Source organism: Phoxinus phoxinus, assembly GCF_949152265.1.
Source record: "Phoxinus phoxinus genome assembly, chromosome: 8".
NCBI lineage: Eukaryota > Metazoa > Chordata > Actinopteri > Cypriniformes > Leuciscidae > Phoxinus > Phoxinus phoxinus.
The window spans coordinates 34,829,623-34,851,924 of record NC_136883.1 but is presented as its reverse complement, the minus strand read 5'-3'; the positions used below and the strand labels follow the sequence as shown (position 1 = coordinate 34,851,924).

The following is a 22,302-nucleotide window of genomic DNA, read 5'->3' as shown; positions in this document are numbered from 1 at the left end:
CTGTACTAGAAAGCTTTATCAACCAATCAAACCCGAACGAAAGTGTTTGAAAAGAGCGTCTATCCGCGGACACTGAATATACCCGATATTTGGTACGACTGGTATATGCCGTTTAAAGTTATTTTTTAAGCTTTGCCTCGTTAATATTTAAAGTTTTAATTATAAACGAGTCGTTGTTGATTATAGGCTCTTCTTTAGGCAGAGAGAAAACAAGAGCGAGGGGAAGAGGAACAGTTTCAGCTGCCTAGTAAAAACCACAACACCTGGGATCAAGGAAGTGAGCGAGCATGTGTGGGTTTGTGTGTGGTTCCCTTACGCCGTGATGTTTCTGACCCCAGCCGCCTTATAAAGGACCCTTTGATGCAGAGGCAGGCCTGCTTTAGCATGGCACAGCTTTAGGTGTGTGTGTGTGTGTGTGGGATTAGGAGGTAGAGGGTGTACTTTAACCCATTTAGCACTGGGCGCTTGCCAGATTTAGTAGCTTAGTCGACTAATCCACTTCCGCCTGTCCTTTTCTTACCAACAAGTGTCTCTACTTGTGTCTTTGTGTGCATGTGTTTGTGTGCTTGTGTTTTTGTGAGCTTCTGTGAAAGCAAAAGAGGCGATGAGAGAGAATTGGGAACGGAGTTCACCTCCATTGATTGTTTCCTGGCTGTTAAACATGTTGACTGTTTCCCTGATGGGATTTGAAACGGACCTGTAAGTTTCACCGGACAGCAGCTGACTCCGCTCTCGTTCTGTAATGTCCCCTATATTCTCTCTTTCTGTTTTTCCTCCATCACTCGCTCGTGGCGGGAGTTTTGGAGTTACTGCGGGGACTTCCATGATTTTTAGCCACAGTAATAAAGTGCTTGTGAGGGCTAGGCTATATATAAAAATGCTCATTTATCAATGCAAAACTGCAGTAGTTCTGCAACTGCAGGTCTCTTCTGATTTGAATAATCTAATAATTAACAATAATTACCTAAATGTAAAAAAGGGCAAATGATGATGTTAACAGATATGATCAAATTGGCCAATATGGTATTGATATATATATAGTGCATCTCTATCCATATTGTTTTGTTCAACATGTTCACATTTAAAAAAAATCTGAATGTCCAATAGGACTGAATTTTGGCACAATTATCACTTGGTAATGTGAATATTATATGTATAATAATAATACACTACCGTTCAAAAGTTGTAGGGACAGTAAAAACATTTATAATGTTATGCAAGATTTTTGTTTCAAACAAATGCTGATCTTTTGAACTTGCATCAAAGAATTCAGAAAAAAATTATAATATCTACTGTTTTCATTTTATAACATTTGATAAGAAATGTTTCTCCTGAAAATCACAGGACAAATTACATTTTATATAAGTGATTGAGCTGAATATAATGTATTAGCTATTTAATATTTATAAAATAAATGTATAGAAAACTTATTTTAAATTGTATCAATATTACACGTCACAATAGTTTTTTTTTTTGATCAGCCATGGTGAGCATTAAAGGTTTTTTTCATTTTTTTTTTTTTCTTCAAATATTAAAGAAGCTTACCAACCCCAAACTTTTGAACGGTAGTTTTAATACACATTTTGTCATAATGTTTGCACACCTGCATTACAGTGCATTTACATTTACACAGAGTCATTTAGCTCACTTTGCGTTAAATCGCCCTGCAAGAAAGTCCATATTTTATGCTAGCATAATGCTACCATTCTTCATAGTACGTGCTAGACTATACTTTAGCCGTGATTAAGAGAGCTAATGTAGTGCTGTGTTTTTTAATCTCATTCCAGCATCTGAACTGTAATGGCAGTGCTGCATTTGAAGTGGTCTGGCATGTTTGTGTGTGTATATGCTTCAGTCTTGCTTGGCTCGCTGAAGGCTGGGTACGTTCTGTCTGAGCCGAGGCTCTGTCACGTTGCTTTACAGCTCAGCACTATAGAAACCGGGTCAAACAACTCCTCATCCTTCCTCTCTCTCCTCCACCACCAGGGCAAAATGTCTGTGAATAATCTGCAGAGATTTATAATTAACCGCAGATGAATTTAGCATAGAAATCCGCTTCTTTTGCCTCCGTTTTTCTTCCTATTACATGAAGAAATGAAACGTATTAAAGGAATCGGTCACCCAGAAATTATCATTATCCTCATCCTTATTATATCGGCCAAACGGTTTGAAGAGCGTTTTGCTTGTTTTTTTTCCTCTCATGCAATCGCGATGAACAAGGACTGAAACTCAGAAGCTTCAGAAAGGACGCGGGGATTTCCCAAGAATATTGTAAATGCTGGTTTTTCTCTTTATCACCAAAGCTTCATATGACTTTAGAAGACTGCTTTTGTAATATTTTAAACTTAAATGCTTCAGTCGTCATTCAGTGTAACTGCATGGAAAAGAACAACCTGAAAAATGTTCAAAATGTCTCCTTTTGTGATCCAACGAAGAATAAGTCAAATTGGTTTGAAACCTGAGTAAATTACATAATAAAATAAAAAATTGGATGATCTATCCATTTAACCAGAACTGTAACTGCATTTTAATTAGGGCTGTAAACGATTAATCACATCCAAAATAAAAGTTTGTGTTTACATGATAAATGTTTGTGTGCTAATTGTGTATAATTATTTTATATATATAAATACACACATGCTTGTGTGTGTGTGTATATATAGGCCTATATATATATTATTAAATATTTGCATGTATATACTGTATATAGATTTATATATAATTTATATTATATATAAATTATAAATATTTTATATATAAATAACACATTTTTCTTAAATGTATACATGAATGTGTGTGTATTTATATATATATATGGATGCGATTAATCGTTTACAGGCCTAATTTTAATTGTGTTAAGTTTTCCATGGGTAGCTCTCCCTCAGATTTGTGTTTAGTTCCGGCTGACGCTTAGTTTGTTGTGGCTGCTTGTGATATCACTATTGTGTGCATGAGAGAGTTGTCAGATCTGTAACAATCAATAGAGCGTCCCTGTCAAACAATGAACGCAGTGATTGAGCTTCACATGCCTGTAATATCCATATCAGGCGTTCAGAAACAGCGCAAAGCCTCTGTACATATTTAACAAGATATGGCCATTGGATTTTATTTATTTTACTATTATTTATATACGGTTTTCAATATTTGTTTTAGATATCAATCTGCATATGTGCGGGACATCGGTCATGCTCATCTTTGCTCGCTCTTTTGGAAGGTATCTTGAGTAAACCGGCGCAATAATTATGTAGCGCATACAAAAGACCTGAACCTGAAGTGATGCGACTTGTTTGTAGCCTGGCTAACGCCAGACCTAATTCTCGTTGAGACTTGGGTCTTGGAACCACATGTTCATTTTCTCGTATTTGAGGCGTGGTTTACGAATGCCCGGCGCCGTTTATTGGGTGCTAAGAATGTCTATCAAATGCGCCTGTACGTAGCTCATAGCCAATCGTTTCCATTATACCAGATGACGTATGTAGAGCGACAGAAATTAGACAAGGAAGAAGACGATGGGTAAGATATTTTTGTGTAAACAATGACGTTCAGCGACTATTGCCGTTTGTGCAAGATAAACATGAGGGTCGAAGGTATATAAACAAACTGCTTAGTTGTGTCGCATAGATGTCGTCATCGTCTTGCTGCTCCCTCCCCGTTCTGTGATTGGTTCCCTAGATGAGGTGAAAATCTGGTCCATGGTATCCAGACTGCCTTTCAGCGTGAATAAAATCGCGCTGCGCAAAGGCAGTATGGGGAAACCCAGGCTAACTTGTTTGACAGAATACGCAAGTTATTTGCACATAACCCCCTTGATGTCCTGCAAGACTCTTGGCCCCCTCGAGCTTGTGCCGAGGACCCCACCCTGTGCCCGTCTGTGCCCGTCTGTGCCCGTGTCTGTAGGTGCACACAGCAGCTGGCGTGGGCCTGGACCGCTCGGGAAGGGCAGATCCCACAGACCGGTTGCCATCTGGGCTCATTGCTCCACATGAGCCACTGTCGTCCAAGCCTCAAAGAGAGCCACAAGAAACCTGGTCCAGAGGTCACCAGAGGACAGGAGATGACGTGGCTGAACTCCACAGACGGGATGTCAACCTGAAGCGCAGTAATGCACCCTAGATTAACACAACAAAGCACTACCGTAAAAGCTCTTACCTTCTCACATTTAGGCTGGAAATGCTGAAAACAGCACAGGGGTGAGGGCGGGGGGGGTCTGCGTTCGCAGTTCAGTGTTTCTGTGGCGTAAAGAGCTCAGATGCAGATGCTCAGCCGGGATTCTGCCTGTTTGCGTTCATTGTTTGTTTTTGTGAGTGTCTGGCTTCAGAAAATAAATGCACAAGAATTTGGAGCATGTGTGGACAGGCCAGGGACCGAGAATGCACAAGTTGTTTCTACTTTTTTGTTGTTGACATTTTGTGTCCCCCTGACCATGAACTGCTTTCATTCACACTGGATTATGACTCGTGTTTTTGAAGCTTTGCTCTTTGTAGCCAATCACAGATGTATTTTACTTTAAGTGTTTTACTTTGAAATAATTGCTTGTACATTTCACAAATAATTACAACGAAATGGCGTGTTACACATTGAATTAAACATGAAATTCTGAAGTAGAAAGACTGAAAAAGTATTTTCTTGTAATTTGTAAAACATAACTTTGTTTTATTTACAATTACAACTTTAAAGAAACTTTTACGCTTATTTGGTGCTCACATAATTTATTTTTTTTAGTATTTTTAAACCTTAAATCTTCTGGTAATAGTACATCCTCCAGACATGTTTAGTATTCTGTTTTCAACACACATGCTTGGATTCATGCACACTAATTTTCGACAGATTGTTTGTAAATTTGTATGTATCAGAGTACATGTAATTTTTAATATGATACACATAAAAACAAGACTGTGAGGGACGCTTGAATGATTGTGTACATTGGTGTTGTTCAATCAGCTATTTGAATAAAAGTACATTTGTGGAAAAGCTTTTTTTGGTAGATGATTGACATCCAGGTGCACTACAGTATGACATACACACAGCATGTAATGCTCTTACTTAAGCCTTTATGCTTTCTCTGAATAAAAACTTATGGTGCTTTCAAAATGACAGGTTGGAAATTAGTGTGATATTTGGTGAACTCGGTAGCGTTGGCTGGCTTGCCGGGGCAGCAGACAGTTGGTTCTGGTTTCCAGTACCTCTCCCCTCGGCTTTAATTGTTAGCAGGAGCTACAGTTCATTACAGTGCTAACAGCAAACCAGCAAACTGCTAACAGCTTCAGCCAAGGCCACCCAGTGGGCTTACAGCTCCCCTTTTTCCTACTCTGTCCATCTGGCTCAGGCAAGGAATCGAGATTGAGGGGGAGTTAGATTACAACATATCTCAAAGGGATGCGGAGCCCTGTAAATGCACGCTGTTGAAGTTAACTGCTGACTGAGTCTGCTCAATGATAAACGCCTCGCACTCACATTTGTCCCCGTGGATGTGCACTTAATGCTGAGGAACGACTAAAATATTGGTCCTTTGTGTTTATACAGTATTTTCATTTCATTAATGAAAATGCATTTCCCCCCCATGACTTAAACACTAACTGACTATATCAACGCAATTTTATTGACGTATAAAAAGATGACACCAATTTAGTTGAATTTTTTATTTTTTTCAACAATTCTCAACCATATTGTTTGCGATTTATTCTGAAAAAAAAATAAAAAATGCACTTGCTGTGTGACAAATATAAAGTATTTTTTACTGTCGTTTTAATAGAAAAACATGAACGTATTTTGGAATTACTTTTTGTAAATTTACTGTTTTTGCTTTTGAGCAAAGCTTTTCAAATTGACTAGTTTTCATAATGCTGGAGTGTAACTTTATATGATATTATAAATCAGGAAACTAAAATTAGTAAATGCATTAAATAAACCATTCGTGTGAGTTGAAATTGTCTTGATTTGTGCTTTATTGGTGAAAAATTAATTCTCCAATGACAACAATCATGATCAGAAGTCAACATTACAATTGTGAATTTGTTCTTTGGTTTCCTGTACGCAGACGTGTTGAGACTTGCACGGGTTTGTGGGTGGGGTGTAACATTTTGCTCGACATCAGACAAATGTCTCTTTTTAAGAATGTGTGTTTAGGCTGGGGAAATGTGTGCATGCTGGTATTTTATTGTGAGTGCAAACGTTACGCATCCAGGCACAGGCGTGAGGAATGTGGCGTGCAGGAGAGTGGGATACACTCAGGAGTCGTGGGAGGGTTGGGATTACAACACAAACACACACAGGCCGGGAGGAGCCCCGCGCATGAATAATTCAGCCACTGTCGGTGATTATAGCGGCCCGGTTCAGCGGTGTTACCGATCGCCATGCAGCGCCACGCCTGTGTGCTCACCCCACATCAATACTGCAACACACACCACAACACTAGATGCTTCTTATACATTATAAAAGGAAGAAATGCTTGGGGGTCGTGTGTCAATTTTTCTTCCTGTAAGCGTGTTGACTTTAGTGAGATTTTGGGGCAAGTGAGACTCAATGTATTCACATAAAATGGCTAAAAGAGGAGCATATTGGGTTGGTTTTTGTGCCTGTGTGTGTTTAGCAGAGCGCATGAAAAGAAGATGAAGATTAAGAGTTCATTAAAAATTGGGAGATTTGAACCGGGCGAAGTATAAGTAGTGTGAACTATTTTAGTGCTTTAGTATTAGCTATTCCTAAAATAGATTTGAATATATTTGTTATATATTCTTGATCCTTTTCAGTAGTAGCCTAAAAATACAGATTGTTACATGTTAGGCCTATATATTTAAAGGAACTGTTTTCTATTTATATACATTTTTAAATGTAATTTATTCCTGGGATTTGTGGGTTTTCAGCATCATTTTTCCAGTCTTCAGTGTCACACGATCCTTCAGAAATCATTCTAATATGCTGATAAAAAAAAAAAAAACACAGTTGTGCTGATTAATCTTTGTTTTTAGAAATGTGCTACTTTTTTCATCATTCTTTCATTGACTAGGGCACTAGACAATTCAAAAGAACAGCATTTATTTGACATGTTGAAATATTTTGTATATTATAAGTGTCTTTACTGTCACTTTTGATCAATTTAACGTGCCCTTGCTGAATTAAAGTATTTGTTTCTTGAAATAAAAATCTTACTGACCCCAAACTTTTGAACAGGACTGTATGTAAAACAGATTAGACATTAGTTTGCCACATTGATGTCCTCATCATGTCACTGTTACATGACCTCATCACATTGGCTTGGTTATCATCTTGGAAATAAAAACCCATTTAATGTAAAAAAGGCTGAACTATTGGCAGTCTGGTCAAACAATGAGTCAAGGATGACGTTGTAAATCATGACTCATAACACTCCCGGTTCATTTGTCTCACTGGAAATGTCAAGTCAAGTGCATTACATTGGGGGATTTTGTGCTTTATTGTATGCTGCACATATTTGGGAAAATATGGGTCATGTGGGTATTTCGGTTGAAACTTTGCATGCTGTGCACAGTATTCATACGCTCCTGCAATAGTGTGACGAGTAGGATGATATTCTGAACAGTGCCACATATTGTAGTCTCTTATTCTGTGCTTCAGATGTTGGCCACCGACAAGCGTCCTCCTCAAACACAATTTGGGAGAAAATAACCTTTCTAAACTTGTAAATTTTTGAGTGAGTAAGTTCCACAAAAATATTCTCGAACACATTCTTACTTATTTTCTTCTCCCTTATTTGTTATCTTTCTCCTCACTCGTGTTGGAATGAGTCTGAACACAAGCTGATCTTAAAAGCTAGAAACTCTCACTGTGAGAGAGCGACTGTGATGAAAGTGTTTTTTTATTTGTTTGTGTAAGTGGAGAGATTCTTATTTATCACTTAAATTTTAATTCTGTCATTCATTTCTCTCCCTCATGTCGTTCCAAACCTGTAAGACTTTTGTTCATCTTCAGAACACAAATGAAAACAAATGCTGTTTTTTGATGAAATCTGAGAGCTTTCTGTTCCTCCATTGACAGCTACACAACTATACGCTTCTAAAAGTTCATAAAGAGATCGTAAAACCAATCCATTGAGCGATTTAGTCAAAATTTTCTGAAGAGACTATCGCTTTATATGATGAACAGAGTTAATTTGGGCTTTTATTCACATATAAACATTCATCAACTCACACATCAGTTGTGGTAAACAGAAGCTCAAGAACGTGCAAGAACCAATGCGGTTAATTGAGCTCGTTGCATTGCCGTTTATGGAGAGATAGAAAGCTCTCAGACTTCATCAAAAAGATCTTCATTTGTGTTCTGAAGATGAACGAAAGTCTTACAGGTTTGGATGGAACGACATGAGTAGTAATTAATTTTTTTGGAGAACTATCCCTTTAATTCTGACTTGCTTCAATAGGTTTTATCTTTCTCCAGCTGTATCTTCAGAGTTCAATTAATTAATATATTTTTTTACCTTACCTTCAAAAGGTTATCTTGATTCCTTATTTATTGAAGCATGACTGACCTTTGTCTGTTGACGCTGCTTTTGTCTAGTTATGGACCTCATATTCTAACGAATTAGATTTCTTGCATTTTTGTGTGTGTTTTTTTTTGCAAACTGATAATTGCTTTCTTTTGAACTTTTGGGTTATGAACGTTGGAGACGTTGGAAAAACAATGTTAGAGCTGAATGTATGCTAGGAAACAATCACAAACAAGACACAGACTCCCCTGGGCCCCAAACAGGGAACTGAGTAAAATTCCCTCTAGTTATGTAGATCACAAAGCTCGCCCCCCCCCCCCCCCCCCTCTCTCTCTCATATTGTTAGTGGTGTAACTCAGAGAAAGGCGTCGTTTCATTAGGACTAGAGTAGCAGCATTATCTCTATCACTGGCTCCATCATCCTCAGCACTGGCTTCTGCTTTATCTGGTTCTCATGACAGCTCTGAAAAGCCCTTTCCCACAAAGAGCCACTCAGATCTTTACAACGAGGGGAAAGCGATCTAGGGCATCTTCTTCGGAGGCTGATCTGCTAGTGAAAGCACAAGAGCTCTGCAGACTCATTCAGAAATCTGCACACATGCAGTAATACATGCAAAGCCAGGCATTTTCAGACATGCAGATGCGTTTGCATTCTCTCGCATTTTCTAAATTCACGCATGCAAGTTCTTTGTTTGAAAAAGAGAGGAGCAGACAGAAGAGAAACTGTGTCAGAGACTCTTTTGTCCGAATACAGTAACCCTCCTCCCCCTTTCTAATGCCTCATGACCCATGCTATTGTGTGTTTGGTCGTGTTGGTTAGTTGGTTGGGGTTAGAGAGGGTTCAGTTCTGTTACATGACATGCTACACCACATGCTAGCTTTGTCTGATCTATCTGATATATGCGTTCCAGAAGTGGTGCTTATTTTAAAGACGTGCAGCATAAACCCTTTTAAAAGTTGTTTTTGGAAAACGTGGGTGTCCAGATCCTTTTTGATACCTCTGTAGATTCATGGGAAAATAACTTTTGTGCTCATGTAAATGAGTTATTGTTCAATTAACTCTCTTGCATTCCATTCCATCCGATTATACCGGTTATTAGATTAAGTTATTAATCTCAGTTTATCTGAAAGCATGTCCCCTGAGGGTTAGTGTACATCTGTGTATGTTTAAAAGAGCGAGAACCATATGATGTGCAATTAAGCTCCAGAAACAAACATCCATATGAATCATATAGCAGCTTTAATATCCATCTGATTGGATGAGCCGTGTTTGAAGTTATACGGTTTCATTATATGGGCACCTTTGTGTGTGCAAACCATTCTCACTTCTGTGCTAACAGCTTATAATTTTGTCTCATATAGCCCAACTATATAACTTGGAGTAATAACAACAACAATAGAAATGGGAATAAACAATTCTTCTGCCAAGTAATAGAAACTAAATATTGTTTATAAATGACTTAAGGGTTATAAATAATTATTATTAATTATAATAATTAATCTTTAATTATTAGTTACTTTAGTACTAGTACTATTCGTAGTAGTAGCTTTAATAAAAATATGAATATAATGGAAATAAACAATTCTTCTGCCAAGTAATGTTTGACCTAAATAAGAAAAAAAAGGCTGTTTTATGAATATTGTTCACTGATATGATGAATTAATAGTACAACAATTGTTTTTATGATTAATAATATGAATAAACAGTTCTTCCGCAAAGTTAGTTGGCCTAAATGAGACAAAAATATTGTTAACATGATTAATTAATTACAATATTTTTGGGGAAAAAGGCCATGTCATCTTGCTTTACACTTCTAATGTTGTGTTCCAGTTGTTGTTGCAGTTGTTATTTTCGTAGCTGTCTGGGATGAAGTTTAAATTAAGACGCTTTAATCTATGATTGACCCAATGTTAATCCAAAGTGAGTGTCTATCCTGGGGGAGATTTTTTTTTTTTAAAAGCAAAAACTAGAGGAAGGGAAGCTTTAGCATTCGCCAATGAAGATTCACTCAGGCCTGGCCTGCAAAGCCTCGTCTGTCCCCACCGGATGCTGTTCGTCCTCGTCACCGTCAGTTCTCGTTAAGCTGTCTGCAGTGTACTACAGTTACCGGTTGTGTCTTCAGCCCCTCATGGCACAGCTCTCATCATACACATTCATTATGTGATGACACTCAATCACAGGACGGCATGAGTTGTCCCCCCAAATGGGCCTCCATGGACTCGCTGCTGTGTCTCGCCTAGCTAAATGTTAGTCACAGCATTTCCCCTCAGGGATCAGATAAGCATCTATGTATCCGTCAGTATATCATAACATTAATTAGATTGGGTTAAACTAGGTGCATGCCTGGACATGGTTATGAAAATACATGAGAACCTGAGATGCTTGCATGCTAATTTAATTCCCCGTCTATTAAAGTCCCTCAATGTCAGCACTGATTCAGTCATGCATCACACCAGTGTTTCCCGCACTGCTCCTCGGTGAATCTACAGCACAGTGAGGAGGTTTGAGCTTGCATGAATTGATGAGGTAAATAACACAAGAATTATTGCAACATATCTTTCTACTGTGATCATTACACTATCATTACACACAGGTTCTTCACGCGACTCTGTGTAGTCTAATATACACAAACACAAGATGTAATATTGTTTTCATTTGAATGGAAAACATTTAATTAAATCTTTAAAAAAAAAAATGTATTGTTTTTGTATTATTTATGCAAAAATGGACAGCATTCAAAAACGTTTTTCTTTAGTAATTACTGCATGGTTTCTAGTGTTGACATCTCAATAATTGTCAACAAGTGAACATATCCAGCACTTCCTATGACCCTTTTTTTACACACTAGTCATGTGTGCCAGCTAGAGTGCATTCTGTCGTGTGTGTGTGTGTGTGTGTGTGTGTGTAGTGTACATTCGCTCTCTCGGGAGACGGATGTAGCTCTAGCAGCTGTGGGGATGTAATTCAGTCCTGTAGGCTGTCATCATTATCGGGACCCCTGCGGTTGTTGGCACAGTCTCAGAAGTTTGCTAACAGAGAGACTGGGGACACAGTTTTGTCTATAGGAAGAGAGTATATACATTTAACAAACAAAAGACTGTAAAATAATAGAGATTAAGGGAATAAAAAGAAGATACAGTGTGTAAGGAAATGAGTGGAGGACATAGGCTATAAGAAGCTTTTTGCACTGGGTAGTTATAGGAACTTGGTTATAGGAACTAGCCACCAGGGTAGCTCCCCGAGAGCTAAATGTTGCCCTAGGCCATTTTCCTGGTTGCATTCACACAACTACTTGTTGTTGTGACTTATTTTGACGGCACTGAGAATGCCATAGCCTAAGCACACAGCTCTCCCATTCTCAATCTTCATCAGTTTACGATCTGTTTACCAGTCCTGTAGTGTTACACAAAGAAAGTTAACCGTATACGATAATTATTAGTGTTTGCCGTTTGGTTGATGCGCAATGTCGCTAGATTAGCTCACTTGGTCCCCTTAAAGTCGCATTAGATGTTCTCCTCAGAGTAAAGGTTGAAAGGTCCATCTATCACTGTTTTCCATCTTTGTAGAATTAGTATGCATAGTAAATATATAGGCTTTAATGTGTTTAAAAAAAAAAGGTTGGTGTTGGTCGTTTGGCCAATCCGTGTACACTTACGTCACTGTTAGTTTCTATTATGCTGGGTTAAGGTCCTTGCACACGGAGTCCGAAATTTTCGTATGCGTTTTTTTGTATTCGTGATACGGTGGCTCTGAATGGTCAAAACACCGTTCAAAATGCTTGCTACGGATGCGAAAAACGCAGAAAATCAAACCCGATCTGCATTTTTTCATGACGGTCGAAAGTTTCGAAGACATGTAAATAACAAGAGGTTGTATTTATTTTCTAACGAGCGAAAATTTCAGACGCGAATTTCGGACTCGTGTGCAAGGACCTTTAGACCATATACCCAAAGTAGGACTAATTTAGTTCCCCCAAAAGGCGTTCCTAGAACTAAAATCATTCCCAGTTCCTGCGGTGCGAACACTTCAAAAAGCAGGTACTCCCGACATTAGTTCTAGGAACTATGGAAAGGTTTCTCCGGTGCGAAAGCCTTTATAGAGCTGAGGAGGAGATAAGTGTTGTTCTCTGGCTGAAGAGTTGGAGGCAGACAGCTGGAGGAAATGGCCTGAATCCCTGCATTCCTGCTCTGGGTCAAACATGAGTCTGAGAGACCCTGCCAGATCCCCAGTTCCTGGAGGATCTGTTTAAACAAAAGAACTGTGTTTCTGAAAGCATGTAATATATTGCTTTTTAAAACACTGCGGGGTTGATGCAGATCATACTTGGATCAGTCAAAGAATGTCAATGTGTGCGAATCAAAACCCTTGACAATCGCATTTGATAATTTTGTTATATCATTCATACTATCATTCAAATTATTTTCCAGCAAGGAATCAGCATTCAGTTGATCAAAAGTGACAGTAAAGAAAAAACTGTCTTTGGACATTTCTATTTATAAAAGGATCCGGAAAAAAAGATCACGGTTTCTATAAAAATATTAAGCAGCAATGGCTGTGTTTTCAACACTGATAATAATCAGAAATGTTTCTTGAGCAGCAAATCATCATATTAGAATGATTTCTGATATTCTGAAGGATCATGTGACACTGAAGACATTAGCATCATTACTAATGGAGTAATGATGCTGAAAATTCATCTTTAAATCACAGGAATAAATTACATTTTAATATATATATTAAAAGATGAAAGTTATTTGAAATTATAATAATATTTCACAATAATACAAATTTTTCTGCATTTTTTAATCAAATAAATGCATCCTTTGGGAGCCTAGGAGCCTTTTTTTTAAACCAAAATATATGTTTAGATCACTTCTCAAATATCTGTGTGAACTTGAAATGCACTGATCTAATACAAATGAGACGTTGTAAGCCAATGGCCGCACTGCTCTATATTAGCATTGTCAGTATGAAAATCCATAGTGGTCACACTAATGTCTACTTGATTTACTAATGGAGTAATGATGCTGAAAATTCATCTTTAAATCACAGGAATAAATTACATTTTAATATATATATTAAAAGAGGAAAGTTATTTGAAATTATAATAATATTTCACAATAACACAAATTTTTCTGCATTTTTTAATCAAATAAATGCATCCTTTGGGAGCCTAGGAGCCTTTTTTTTAAAACCAAAATATAGTAAAGCACACTTTTGTGGGTTAGGTTTTATATTATTTAGAAAATTGTAAGTTATAAATAAGTCAAAAGTATTTGGATACTTTTTCATGTTGTGAAACATATGTTTAGATCATTACTCATGTTTAGATCACTTCTCAAATATCTGTGTGAACTTGAAATGCACTGATCTAATACAAATGAGACGTTGTAAGCCAATGGCCGCACTGCTCTATATTAGCATTGTCAGTTTGAAAATCCATAGTGGTCACACTAATGTCTACTTGATTTACTAATATTGAAGGTCTGGAAACCAGCTCCTGATGGTGTCATTGGGATACATTTTCCTACAATACTTATGTAACGCTGGCATGCCCATTCAAAAGGAATTCAATTGGAAATGAATTAATTCGGGTGCCAGGTAGAATTAGGTCTACCAAAAACATAAGAATTTAACCCAGGATAACTCAATAAGCCACCAGTTACACAACATACATGTATAGTCATGGAATGAATTCACAAAAATATCTCACACAAAAAAAAATTCAGTGTGTAAATATCTGTATTGTTTCTTTAACAAAACTGAAATAAAAATACTAACCCGATTTTCACGCAACAAAGGTTTGGTACAATAAACAAATCAACAAAGCCTTTCAATTTATTTCGTGTGGTGTACTCGTATTAATTAATAGTCTAATATTCCAAAAGTCCATTTCTCAACAAAATATCAATGAAAAATATAACCAAAGATATCACATTTAGTAACACTCATGCACAGATCGTCATATACAAAAAAGAAAACAAGAAACAAAAGCGCTCACTCTGAGCGTGACTTGAAAGCGCGTTTGGTGTGAGTAAATGTGAATTTGTGTGTGTGTGTGTCTGAAATAAAAGCAAGAAGGCCTCAGAGGAAGACTTTTGGGGAGCTTGAGAAATGGTTTTGAAGTACCCGAGGTAAGGCTTTATGAACAGGCAGCATAGTGCTGTCACCATAGTTTTTAAGCTACCAAGAATGAAACCTTTTATCCCTTATATTGTCATTAAAAAGCCATTGTAGCGGCTTGGACTGTGACCCTCTGTTGAGCATAAGTGTGGAGGAAAATCGAAACGGCAAGGGATTGTTAGTAGTATCTCTTCACTTAGACTGGGTTGATGTTTCCTCCTATTGCATAATTTCTAGCACTTCTTGGAACTGAAGGAGAGTAATTAGTCATCAGGCGTAATAGATGGAAATTGCTCTTTGGCAGCTCTCCCACTGATTGTCATTGAGAGATCTCTTTAAAGCAGTCGAGATGTTTATAATTGCTGTCCTGTGCTCTGAATTCATCTTATGTAATCTCAGGTTTCTCAGGGTTTTTTTGGATTGCTTTGCGTTTGAAAAGCCCCATCAACATGTGAATCATAAAGCGGTTTTCCCCGACATGAGAATGTGAGGGCGATGGGTACGATGACTTTACTTTTGATATCAGACGGCGAGAATGAATGTGCATCCCAACATCAGATGAAGCCTCACATGACTGCCGTGATGGAGACTCAATAGTGTGCATTTGTGTGTGTGTGTACGATATGAATCCAGCAGTGGTGTGGGCTTTATCATGGATCTGCAAACTTAGATTTGGACTTATAGAGCGGAGGCTGGCTTGGGGTGTTAGAGATGAGATAATGCTGAGAGATTGATTCTCGGGAAACCATGAATAGCTCTTTGTTCTCTCTGAGTTTGAAGTTTTCTGTATGTGCTTATTCTCAAGTCGTATATAAAATTAAATATCTTGGTTTGGAGACATGTAAAGGCTGTTGTTATGTGTGTGTTGTTGCAGTCGCAGACTCGTCGTAGCCATATTGAGACTGTGCCTGAAGCTTTTCCATATCAAAGCAGAGGTCAAACTCAGCCCCTCTTCTCTTTCAACACTCACTTTCTTTATACATTTTGTCTAGTGTGTGCTGAAATTTCAGTAACAGAAAATATTTGGCTGAAAAATAATAATTTCAGCTAATTTTATTTCTTTTGGAGGGCTGAAACCATGGACTGAGACAATAAAGGCGCCTAAATACTGATCCTGATTTTGGCAGTCATGATCCGATTCCAAAACGATTCTTGCTCAACTTTTTTCCTTATAATAAATCAGTTTCCCGGCTTTCTTTACCCTAAAAAAACAATATGGGTAACCAAACTGTTGATGGCACATCATCTATTTGGTTACCAACATTCGGGACATTTCATGAAAATCTGACTTTTTCTGTTTTTAAGTGCTATAATCGGGTCTCCGGTGCATCTACCAACCCAGAAAACGTGAAAAGTGACAACCCAGTAACTTTGTACTCTGCAAGCATGTAAAAAAATAAGCTGATCAGATTTCGCTCCCCTTCTGCCGCATGAAGGGGATCTTATTAATATTACCGCCCCTTAATCTGCACGTTTCCACCCACGGCGCCACCATTTGGTTTTCGCAAGCGACAACAGTGTAGCCAGTTCTAACACAATGGCAAAAGTTCGAACAAAGCATGCAAACTGTTCTGTCGTTGCTGCACAGACGAGCACAAGACACTATTTGACCAAAAAAATCTTGTGAAAAGGGACATATGTTACCTTTAAAATATCATCTTTTGAAAAACTCATACAGGTTTGGAACAACATGAGGGTGAGTAAATGATACAATTTTTAAAAAAATTCAGGTGAACTATCCCTTTAATGTTATATTAGTGATTCTCCGATGACACGTTTGTACAGTGTCAGCAAGCATATATTTAGTGCACACAATTAGGAAATCTACAACAGGTCAGCATGTTAGCAGTGTGACCAAAATAGATGCTTGGGTAGCAATATGTAAAATTGGTTTGACTGGTTTAGTTCATCACACAACACCGTGAACAGCATACTGATTTAAATTTCCCAATTACCCAAATTGAATTACTCAAACATTTTAGTTTTTTCTTTGCCCTGCCCCTCATTATCTTATACATTGAGAGAAAGGCATGTCCTCGGCCCTCTACAAACTCTCCACAGTTGGACATTTCATCGGCAGATCGCCATGGCTGTGCTGTAAACGCATTGCTATTTGGACAGAAATATGTCTATCTGTATCACACATCCCTCTGCCTCTGTGCCAGCGAAGGTTGTCAGCGAGCCCTCGGTTCTGTCACAGTTTCGTCTCAATAACAGGATGTTGTGTTTCCACTGACACCCTTCCAACCGTTGTAATTCTCAGCTGTCAGGACGGTTACAAGATGCTGAATTTGAAGTAAGAGTGGGAAATTGTCCACAAGAGCTTCCCAGAGAGCTTTTAACGTATTTGGGGCAGCAGCCCTGAAGTAGAACAGTTGAGCCGAGGACTCTTGTCCTGTCGAAGCAGCGTAAATATTAAGACATTACATTATGCCGATTCTGCTCAGAGGCAGATACTGCTCTGTTTCAGTGGATAACTCTGAGAGTTTATGCTGTACGTGTATTTAGAGTCTCACTCGTTTGCCTGAAAACTTCAGAAGTTTTACAATATTCATGCGGCTCGGATTGAATAATCCTTCTAATGTGTGGCTCTCCATTGCAAACGTGACTGCATGTCACAGTGCAGCTCCCATTTCAAACTCTGTTTCTTGCTGCGTCAGCGCCTGCAGTGTCTTCCAACCCACTGTCCCACTAATAATACATGTAAAATGGGAATTTTTAATCTCTTTTGAGGTGTTTTAATTTTACAGGGAATTTTATAACTAGTGGGAGCTTGGACTGATAATTTAAAGGTGAAGGGTCTGATATAAAGATATGATACACATGTTAAAATGTTAAATTCAGCGAACATTTTTAACACATTGTTTACTTAATGCACTGTATTGAAATTTGAAATATTTGAAAACGTAACGAATATTGTGAGATTGAAACTATAGGCCTACTGTTCAAAAGCTTGGGGTTGTGAAATATTATTACAGTTTGAAATAACTCTTTTCTATTTTAATATATTTTAAAATAATTGTTTTTCCTGTGATACAAAGCTGAATTTTCAGCATCCAGTCTTCAGTCTCACATGATCCTTCAGGAAATATTTATTATCAGTTTTCATGTTATTTTTTTGTTCAAGATTTTTTGATGAATTGAAAGTTTAAAAGAGCACAATTTATTATTAATCGAAATATTTTGTAATGTAAATGTCTTTACTGTCTCTTTTGATCAATATGTAAGTGTATTAATTTATTTTTTATAAGACCTCAAATTTTTGAGCGGTTTTGTATAAGGTTATACAAGCTAATGTAATGCATGATGCAGAAATCATACATTATCCATTTTTGAGATTATGTAAAGATATTGTCCATTTATAGAAGTATTTATATTTTTCTTCTAATATCAGAATGAGTCTTATGTAAAGGCGTTTATACCTGTCTGGTGAACCTGAGTCCAGCCTAATTGTTCAGGACTTCCTTAAGTCCAGTTAGTTGACCATTCGTTCCTGGAAACCACCAACTAGGGCGTAATTGATTTTGGAAACATGTTTTTTTGCATATCCCTACATGCCATAGACAAGCATGCATATTGCTCCTGTATGCCTGTGTCTGTGTGCCTAACCTCAAAATACCCTTTCTCTGCCCACTGCCTTTAGTGTGCTGTATTTTGAGTCTTGGCAGGCCTAATTGGATGAAGTGGAGCATGCTGTAATGTGTTGTCATGGTGAAGCAGCGCTGGGTTGTAATGTGATTTGCTGTAGTGGCAGTCAGAGCTGTAAATTCTCACTGATGGAATCAGGAGTGTGTCAGACGCCCAGTGTGAACTAAACGTAGGTGTGTATCGCCCGAGGTCCGCGATCCAGCATTGGTGCACACCGTTACCAGCCGATCTCCACTATCATAGATCACACACACACACACACACACACACACTCACACACACTTCAACTTCACACAAACAGTCGGGAGGGGAAATAGAGCTGAATTGATCAGTATTGATGGGCGGGAGTCTGTCAGGCCATAATGTTTGACACCGCAGGGAATGTTTGTGTGCCGGAGCGTGTCTCCTCTTGTCCCCTCAGTATGAGAGTGTGTGTGCATGCATATAGAAGGTCAGGAACACACACACACACACACACTTTTATCTTTCCCTCTAAAACAGCTCGTGTCTACGCCTGTGTGAGATAGATAAACCCAAAATTCATGAGCTATGAATCAGGCTTAGGCTGCCTTTGATGTCCTATACTACGAGGAGACATTCCAAAGCCGTGTGTGTGTGTGTGTGTGTGAGAAGAGCGAACCGTATTAGCGGTACGAAGGCAAGAGCAGCAGCTGTCAGCTTGTACCCATCAGTTTTGCTTTGACTCTTTTGTTTGAGGAGACAGTGGGTAGATGCCTGCGGGCTGGCACTGCCACACACACATGCCATATCTACTGTTAGGCTATTTCATGGATGCTGTATCGCACCTTGTATGTTGTAATTCATAATATCAAGCTTATTATTTTGACACGTGTCATGTAATTTTCTCTCATTGTTGTGTTATTCTCCTGACACACACACACACACACACACACACACACACACGTAATGATAGCTTGTACGTTTGTTCTGGTGAGCTGCTGTTTCTATAGCAGCAGGTAGTAATGCTAACGTCTCACTCTGGTCTCTCTGACAGATCACTCCGTCCTCTGACAGCTTGCTGACGCCCACATAAAGGAACTGACTGACCCATAGCTCATGGCTTCCTTAGTACTGGGATTTTGCTTTAAAATTACCTAGAACTAGGAATTCACCGTGTTTCATTAAACTGTAAGTCTCCTCATCTTGATTGCGGTGTCTTAATCTAGTGAGATCCTTACTTAGATGCCATTACTTTATATTTGGTTTCTCAAAATCTAGTGAGGTCACTGTCTAGATATTGGATTATTTGATATATTGGAACATTTTATTTCAATTGTTTGACTTATTTTAATAAATAAAGTTGAACCAACATTTTAGATACCAGTGAAGTTTCAAATTCCTGATTCCAGTTTTCATACTACAACAAAATCTAATAGCCTAACTAATCATACATTAATAAGTACAATTAAACAGTCAGTAATGACAAATGAACAAATTGTACGTAATAGCACACATAAATACAATAAACAGTGCTTTAAGTTTTTCAGGTACAGTAATAGTTATAGGCTTAACAGTAGTATTCAGGTACAGAAATTGAATAATGAAATGTAAAATAACAATGCATTTAGGCTAATCCTCACTGTATTCATTATGTATAAATTAATGATTATCTCTTTTTATCTGATTAACATTAACTACAGAAGGGATATTAGGCTGCTGTCACTTTAAGACCTAATGCACGGATTTAACACATCATAGTCGTCATTTTGAACATCATAGACTTAAATATTTAAATTGACATGTTCAATTTCAGGTTCAGAACTTATACCGCTTTTCCACTGCATGGTACGGTACGGCCCGCTTTAAATGGTACCACCTCTGTTGAGGTACCGATACTAAAATGTGACGTGAAAACACTGCAGATCACTGATTGGTCAGACAGAATCGTCACTACCAGCGTCATAGTATTTGCGACACGAGACACCAAAACTAGCTTTAAATAGCCAGTAACAGCCACCGCTGTAGCACCTATTTATAAACTACTTGCTTGAAGAAAAAAGATAAGAAAAAACTTAAATAAACAGAAATGGCTGAATCGTGGTCAGTGGACGAAGTGCTGACGTTCCTCTCGTTGGTTCGAGGAGCGGCGCAACTGTAACGGTCACTCTATAATCCCACCCACTTTGAAGCGGTTCTACGGTACAGTGGAAAAGCAAACCGAGCTGAAGCGAGCCAAGCCGTGCCGATCAGTGGAAAAGCGCCACTAGTAACCTTGCTCTAGTAAGCTAGTGCTTAGACAGACAGCATTTTTGAGCATCATTGGCATGTTGGAACGTTCAGTTTTGACATGATTGATTTAATGTTTTCTTAGTGAGGTAACTAGATATTTTTTCTACATCATTGGTGTTGAATTGTTCAGTACGTGTTCGATTCGACACATTCAATTAGATTTTGAAATGTTCTGTTATGTTTGGTTTGACATTTAGATGGCATGTTTAGTATCATAAACATGTTGAAACATTTGATTTGACGTGTTTGATACAACCCTCAAAACTTGAGCCGACTGTGAAACTAAAACGTTTTTATAGACATGCAACATTTGAATTGACATCAGGTTCAAAACCTAGTAACCTTACTGCCAATACTGAATTTGACCTCTACCTGATTCGACCCCTACCTAGATGACATGAAGAGCTGTTGGAATGATTGACATGTTTGGTTTCGGACTCAAATTAATGTGTTGACTATCGGGCATGTTTGAGCATCATAGACATTTTAGAAAGTTTGATTTATTGCGTATGATTCAACACTCAATATTTAGTGAGCTGATTACCTATCTATTTAGATACCATTTTTGTACACCATAGACATGTTGTGACGTTCAAATTAACATTTGGTTTTTTTGGCTCAACTTACCAACTTCACTGCCTGAACGGCATTTTTGAAAATTTTTGGCATGTCAGAATGTTCAGTTTGGCATTTCTGATTTAACATGTTCAGTTCAACGTTTGATTCAACACATTTGTTTCAATTTTGGAATGTTCAGTTTGAAATGTAACACTTTTGGAACAATTCAGACATGTTTGGTTTCAGACCCAAAACCTACTAAGTTCACCACCTACATGCAATTTTTGAGCATTATTTATTTATTTATTTATTTATTTGACAGGGACCGTGTACATTAATTAACATTGCTGCAAATGCACCAGAATTAGCCAAAAGGCTATTTTTCATCCGTTGTCCCTGGACAGATCTTAAAATTGTCTACCTAAAAAAACACAATAAGAAGATTACAGTGAACAATACAAATATAAAAAGCAGTAAAACAGATATAACTCTTCAATGCTGTTGATAAATACAGTGTACAAGTTTTACTATAATTCAGACATTGTTAAAATACGATACACATTTTACACATACATTTACTGTTCGATTCGACACTCAAAACCTAGTGAGCTGCCCACATTTATAACACTTTTAGGCATCACAATGACTGTTATATTTGAATGTGTGTCTTGACAGTTTGAACAGGTCTGTTTTTGCGTACAAATGTCAAGGTAGGCAGCTCGCTAGGTCCTGAAAGACAGCTAGTGGGATACCGTTACAAGCTTTCCGTTCGGTTGCACAATAAGAGATGTTTGTTGGCGGTATAAGAGCACTGTTGTAGAGACAAACAGACAGAAGGACACTCCCTGACGCCCCACCTGGGAGATGTTCGACCTGCAGCCTCATTTGTTTGTTTCAATTCTTGATTTGTTTGTCTAGTGTGTGGGCTGACCTGTTTTTCCTCTTCTGTGTTGTGTGTTTGCGTGGTGGTGTGATAATGGCTCATCTATCAATGATCTGAACAAAGCGTGTTTATGTGTGTGTTTGCAGTGCTGTGTTTAGGAGCCCCAAGGACAAACTGGTGTTTCGGGTTTTGTTGCCCTTAGGCAGAATGTACTTCCTCCTCCTCTCGTTTTGCTGCTCCGCTTCTGGATTTTTTTGTTTGAAACATTTTGTTTCCTGGCTAGTCAAGTGTGTATCCTACCATGTTGGTTTAGCAAACGTGTGTGTGTGTGTGTGTGTGTGTGTGTGTGTGTGTGTGTGTGGCTTAGATGGTTGGAAA

At 38.1% G+C, this 22,302-nt stretch overlaps 1 protein-coding gene across 2 annotated transcripts in view; it reads left to right on the top strand.

Moving 5' to 3' along the window:
- sipa1l3 (signal-induced proliferation-associated 1 like 3) overlaps positions 1-22,302 on the top strand; it is a 77,726-nt gene that overhangs the window by 17,702 nt on the left and 37,722 nt on the right. Inside the window, exon 2 of one of the 2 annotated variants that reach the window (XM_079621590.1) lies at positions 19,249-19,382. The exons of the other annotated variant lie outside the window; for it this stretch is intronic. The gene's annotated coding sequence lies outside the window, so the exon portion shown is untranslated. The remainder of the gene's footprint in view (positions 1-19,248; positions 19,383-22,302) is intronic. 2 annotated transcript variants of the gene reach the window in all.